Below are 7,330 nucleotides of genomic sequence, written 5' to 3'. Positions count from 1 at the left end.
GAAAGAAACAGAGTCCCACTGTTAGGGGCCCATGCTGGAGGTAATTAGTCCGTCCTTGGGGCTCTGTGAGCGGGCAGAGAGAGGTGATTTTCCCCTGGTCTCTGCTGGAGCTGTGAAAGAAACAGAGTCCCACTGTTATGGGGACATGCTGGAGGTCTCGAGTCCGTCCTTCGGTGCTCTGTGAGCGGGCAGAGAGAGGTGATTTTCCCCTGGTCTCTGCTGGAGCTGTGAAAGAAACAGAGTCCCACTGTTATGGGGACATGCTGGAGGTAATTAGTCCGTCCTTGGGGCTCTGTGAGGGGGCAGAGAGAGGTGATTTCCCCCTGGTCTCTGCTGGAGGTGCAGAGTCCCACTGTTAGGGGCCCATGCTGGAGGTAATTAGTCCGTCCTTGGGGCTCTGTGAGCGGGCAGAGAGAGGTGATTTTCCCCTGGTCTCTGCTGGAGCTGTGAAAGAAACAGAGTCCCACTGTTATGGGGACATGCTGGAGGTAATTAGTCCGTCCTTGGGGCTCTGTGAGCGGGCAGAGAGAGGTGATTTTCCCCTGGTCTCTGCTGGAGCTGTGAAAGAAACAGAGTCCCACTGTTATGGGGACATGCTGGAGGTAATTAGTCCGTCCTTGGGGCTCTGTGAGCGGGCAGAGAGAGGTGATTTTCCCCTGGTCTCTGCTGGAGCTGTGAAAGAAACAGAGTCCCACTGTTATGGGGACATGCTGGAGGTAATTAGTCCATCCTTGGGGCTCTGTGAGGGGGCAGAGAGAGGTGATTTCCCCCTGGTCTCTGCTGGAGGTGCAGAGTCCCACTGTTAGGGGCCCATGCTGGAGGTAATTAGTCCGTCCTTCGGGGCTCTGTGAGCGGGCAATGAGAGGTGATTTTCCCGGTCTCCGCCCTGGAGGTGTGAAATAAACAGAGTCCCACTGTTAGGGACTGGTGCTGGAGGTCTCTAGTCCGTCCTTCGGGGCTCTGTGAGCGGGCAGAGAGAGGTGATTTCCCCCTGGTCTCTCCTGGAGGTGTGAAATAAACAGAGTGCTACATTTTGTAAATAGTGCAATATCTCCAGGGCGCATAACTGCACTTTACAAGCCAGAAATAATGTTTAAATGGTCGGGGAAAGTATTTTTAAATGTCTGGAAGAGAGTTTTAGACAGTCATTTTGCACGAAATCATTTAACATTGACGCTCTCCTGAAAATGCACAGAATATGTGCTTTTTCAGGAGACCGTCAATGTTAAATGATTTCGTGCAAAATGACTGGCTAAAACCTCGGAATAAGTGTTTGAAAGGCGGGGAAAAGTTGTTTAAAATAGTCTGATACCTCCAGGGCGCATCACCAAAAATGTACAAGCCAGGGAAGATGCCTGAATCCCGGATACTTTAGGTCTGTCACTTAGGGTGACCGCACCACTCCGACGCTCCCGAGAGCGGACGTCCATTGTTTGTAAGGCACCTAAGAGGGATAAGAGAAATTATTCATATAACCCTTTTAGAAGTTAAGTTGTAGTCATTTGTTTTGGGCATGTCATTTTCGAGCCTGAAACATGAAAAACAGGCTTGGTGCTTAACAGGTTAAGGCTAATAAAAATGGCAAGGCTCTAATGCTAACTAACGTGCTAGCTACTAGCTAGGTAGCTAACTTGATCAAGCCACTCCTGGTCCTTTCATCAGACGGGAAGCGAAAGAACGAGCAAGACCCATTGCTGGTATGATAACAACCTGGTACTAAGCACACAGGCATCTTGTTAAAGTTATCTTATCTTAGCCAGCACCATATAGATAGATTATATCTATATGGCGCTGATCTTAGCTATCTCTTAGTGGAGGAAAACAATTGTGACATCACTTACACGACTCTGGGATTTGTAGTCTTTCTAGTTGCGTATTTTTCATAGTCTTATATTTCAACAGTTTTACGACAAACTGTGACTTTTTTGACATGGAACTTATTTTTTAAGATTGACAAACATCATATGTGTAATTCATGGCGCTATTCAAACGGGATCGAAAGATAAGTTTTCTCTCTCCATTGACTTCAATACATTATTTTTCCGAAATAAGGTCCCATGGGGCGGAAGTAGATGGGCGTGACTTCGCCACTTTATCTACACAACGGGAGAGAACCGGAGGAGGATAAAAGCAGACTGCTGAGGACAGAACGCTCTCTTTCCTACGCTGCAGCCTCCCCAGGGACAACGCCGGCTTTTGTCTCTTCCTTACCTTCTGCTTGTTCTATAACCTCATTACTCAATTAAATTACTCATCTAAACCTTTTCAGAGACTGCATTAGTCTCATTATTTTAAGTTTCTTTCCTGGGAGCGAGAAGATCACAGTTCATCAATAACACGAATCAATAGATGAAATTAATTTCGTGACTATAACACGAAATGCCGTGAGACTGAGTTGTATCATCAGTTTGTCCAACAAAGGAAACAAATACTAACTCAGCTGCAGCTATTCAGGCCGTTTTTAGTTAAGTTGTCCATGCTTTGAGATGTCCGTTATCAAGAACAACGAGTGGGCATGAAGACAAGAGAAACCTTACCTGGATTAGGCACAGGGACTTTGGTCTGCGTTTTGACCTCACAGTAAAATATATCTGTGATGGTCATTGAGTGTGTCCAGCCCCTTCTTCTTCTCTTTCCTATCTCTTGTCAAATCAATTCACCAATAAATGTTAATCAATTAAGTACTAAAAGCATAACCATCCTATAACTTTGACACTTTTAAAGTGTGTTTCTGGTTCATGAAAGCTAGTTGTTACATTTTGGTTGACGCAAAATGTGTCGTTCAGCAATCTGCTCCACCCTCGTGTAAACTATCAAAAAACATATCTATAGCCAAAATGCCAAACTCCAGGCTAGAGTCATTCGTGGGCGTTGTTGTATTAGAGACCGCTTCTAGCCAAGAAACAGTGCAGCAATGCCGATCACTCAAACTGTTTCCTGATTGGGCGTAACACATTATAAAAGAGAGAAGGAATCATGGTGATCACTGGATGCGATCCAACACATTTGTTCTGTGGGGAGTGTGTCTCTATTAGCAAATCAACAGCATACGAATGAAAGGTAGGAGTCAAATGTAAAAAGTTACGACTTCCTTTAAATAAAGGTTTAGATTCAATGGGTCAGCTGGTTGTTTTGGGTCCAGTATTTTTCTTGCACCATTACATATACTCACTGCAGGACACACACAACCAAACACACTAACAAACAAAGAATAAACACATACACAAAACATTTTGTATGTATTTTTTATTTGATTATTAGGAAGTCTAATAGTTTTAGAACAAGATGGCAGTGTTACGTAATATTAATATGATTAATATTTAATGTAAATACATTATGTACTGAAATGCACATGCAGATATACTTAAAACCACAACAAGCTAAAATGACTTGAACTATAGAAGAAAATACTAATGTAAAGCCTCAATAAAAGTATACTTGTTTAGTATGGTGGAGAAATCAATAGTAGTGTTTCCATAGCATTTCCACAAAGAAGCTACACTCACAGTTTTCAATATATAATATAAAGTCATATATTACTAGAACTTTACTGTAGGATATATTTATGTCACTGACGGTTTATTTGGAGCTTCGGCCGGAGAATTCACAAGACATGTCCCGGGCCACGAGTTGACCACACGGTAGAGATGCCACAATCAATTCTGAAGAACTCTACCCCAGACCCATGTTAGCTAGTTCAGAGAGAATAATCAACATTGAGCAGAACAAGATAGAACCATAACACCTTTATCAGCTGATCCAACAGGCAGGAACATAGAACCATAACACCTTTATCAGCTGATCCAACAGGCAGGAACATAGAACCATAACACCTCTATCAGCTGATCCAACAGGCAGGAACATAGAACCATAACACCTCTATCAGCTGATCCAACAGGCAGGAACATAGAACCATAACACCTCTATCAGCTGATCCAACAGGCAGGAACATAGAACTATAACACCTCTATCAGCTGATCTAACAGGCAGGAACATAGAACCATAACACCTCTATCAGCTGATCCAACAGGCAGGAACATAGAACCATAACACCTCTATCAGCTGATCCAACAGGCAGGAACATAGAACCATAACGCCTCTATCAGCTGATCCAACAGGCAGGAACATAGAACCATAACACCTCTATCAGCTGATCCAACAGGCAGGAACATAGAACCATAACACCTCTATCAGCTGATCCAACAGGCAGGAACAGAGAGACAGAGCACTGAGAGCACAGCAGGTGCCTGAGCTCAGTCAGGACAGCATGAACTGATAAACTGGGTCACAGTTATGGGCCTTGGAAAATATTTCCCCAACACTAGACACTAAAGCCCCGGACACACCAAGCCGGTTTTGGCCGTCGATGGATGTCAGGCCGACGATGAGCGTCCTGTCGCCCTACTCAGATTGGTGTGTCCCGCACCGTTGTGACTTTTCGGCCGTGTCGACACCTTTTTGGCCGATTGGCCACAGGCTGTCGGCAAAAGAAATCACTCTGATTGGCTGTTCAGCTTAGCGAATCGGTGCATGAGAAGCTAAACGGAAGTGAGGGACCCAAACAAACTATTAACCTCTTAAGGACGACGGTCCCCCCATTGGACCCCTCCCACCGTTTTTCTTTCGAGACAATGTCTCAGGGCTTCTTAACATTTATGAAACTATTAATGTGTAGCACCAGATTAACGGGAAGAATCTCAGCTAACTGAAGATATGAACCATTTTTACCAAAACAAAACACAAGTCTCATAAGAAGCGTCTAAATGACCCCTGAGCGAAAAAATGCAAACTGACTTTGGCACACAATTCAAGATAAAGATACCCTTATTACTTATCGTAGCTGCACATACAATATAGCCGATTAAAGCTGAGACTCCACAGATTATTTAGGTATAGTATCATCACTGAGCGATCCGAACTTGCGACAGGGGAAGCAAACACAGACATCACAACACGTACCTTTACGGAGCTTTTACGGGAGATCGTCTCATCGTAGCTGTCAATTAGGTCAAAAGACGTGTTCAATGGCATTAAAACGAAAAAAAAAAATGCTATAACTGTTGATCCATAGGTTGATAATGTACCTGTGCCTTTGAAAAAATTATTTATAATCCATAATTCCATTTTTATGTAAAAATCGGAGCGGAAAAGTTAGCTGCTAATGGTAGCCACCAGAGTGTATGCAGCTTCCGGTTTTGGTCACGCGTCACTCTCACTCCTTATTTGTTAACGTTTTGGTGTGTTTATAACTTTCCCTCGATTCCATCGAGAGGCGAAGTCCCTCCCCTTCCGGTGGACCTCCATGGGACCTTATTTCGGAACAATTATGTATTGAAGTCAATGGAGAGAGAAACATTATCTTTCGATCCCGTTTGAATTGTGCCACAAATTACACATATGATGTTTGTCAATTTAAAAGATAATTTTGCAAGTCAACACATTTGTTTGTGTGAAATGCTCAATGAACTACATCTCTGGTCTCGCAGAACAACACACGTCACCAAGATGGCCGTCACTACTGTCTTGTCAACAAAACGATTGACTACCCTCACTATCACCACAATGAAACACGTCCTGAAGAATGTCATGCAAAGCTGCCTGCCTGCCTTCCTTTGATTCTCTCTGAACTGCCTGGTCGTTTTAATGTTTAATGTCAACCATTTGTGCAGATAGCATGAAGTAGAGAAGATCGCCGATGCTAGCGTTAGCGTTAGCATTTCTCCCCCAGGCTTAAATGGTGTATTATAGAATGATCACACCGGTGACAGTACTCTTCAAAGGGTTCACGAAATATGACTACTACTCTTACAGTTTAACATTTTGGGTTACTTAATGTTACTTCATGTTAAGGCTAATAAAAATGACAAGGCTGTAATGCTAACTAACGTGCTAGCTACTAGCTAGCTTGATCCACACACTCCTGGTCCTTTCATCAGACGGGAAGCGAAAGAACGAGCAAGACCCATTGCTGGTATGAACAACCTGGTACTAAGCACACAGGCATCTTGTTAAAGTTATCTTATCTTAGCCAGCGCCATATAGATAGATTATATCTATATGGCGCTGATCTTAGCTATCTCTCAGTGGAGGAAAACAATTGTGACATCACTTACGCGACTCTGGGATTTGTAGTCTTTCGAGTTGCGTATTTTTCATAGTCTTATATTTCAACAGTTTTACAACAAACTGTGACTTTTTTGACATGGAAATTATTTTTTAAGATTCACAAACATCATATGTGTAATTCATGGCACAATTCAAACGGGATCGAAAGATACGTTTTCTCTCTCCATTGACTTCAATACATTATTTTTCCGAAATAAGGTCCCATGGGGCGGAAGTAGATGGGCGGGACTTCGCCACTCTATTTGTTAACGTTTTGGTGTGTATAGAACTTTCCCTCGATTCCATTGGCTCTAGCGGTTATAAAGAGATTTCATTCATCCAAATTGAGCAAGGGGGGCCAGAGATATGGAAAATCCACCCAAATGACCCCAGAAGTGGTTTCTTTTTGCTAAATCTCTCTAAAAAGGTCAAATTTAACTTGTTTTGCATCAATCTTGATACAGGGTACTTATTATATGTTGTACTTTGGATTCCTAAAGCTTTTAGTCTACTAACCCATCATCCAAGGGTAGTTTTCACTATAAGTAAAAAATAATTTTTGGACGTACACTATAATTTACAGTTTTTTACGATGTAAAATCTGAATTTTCTTTAAAATAAAAAACATCTATATTGATTCTGACTTTTCTACATCCAACTCACAGGTTTATCATTACTTTGAGAAAAAAGATTATTAATTTAACCCTTTTAGAAGGGAAGATATTGTCATTTGTTCTGGGAATGGCATTTTCGAGCCTGAGACCTGAAAAACAACCTCAGGGCTTAAGAGGTTAAGAAGGCAAATCTGAGATTTCATTTAACTCCAACTGTCGACACAGGTTGGGGAAAGCCCCATGAGCTTCTGGCTGTAGAGTGAAAATGGAACGCACACGCTATTTGTTGTTTGTTTATATCACGCAGTCTGTTCTTCTTCTCTCGGTGTATCACGCAGTCTGTCTTCCGGTTGTTGCCTCTTTTGAATGACGAATACACACTACCGCCACCTGCTGGTAAGGAGAGTTATTGCCACTCACGCATGCGCAGTTCGTACGTGCTTCTTGGCCGTCGGCTGAAGTCTTTGCGGTGTGTTCCAGTGCGACACATGGCCACAGGAGACGGGAGGCGACACAAGAGTCGGGTCCGTCTGTGTGAGTTCTTTGGTGTCAGCTTGGTGTGTCCCTACCTTTAGGGTTGGTGATTAGATGCATAAGGTTGCATATAAGGG

This window comes from Trematomus bernacchii, unplaced genomic scaffold (assembly GCF_902827165.1).
Source record: "Trematomus bernacchii unplaced genomic scaffold, fTreBer1.1, whole genome shotgun sequence".
Lineage (NCBI taxonomy): Eukaryota > Metazoa > Chordata > Actinopteri > Perciformes > Nototheniidae > Trematomus > Trematomus bernacchii.
Note: the sequence above shows the minus strand (reverse complement) of the source record.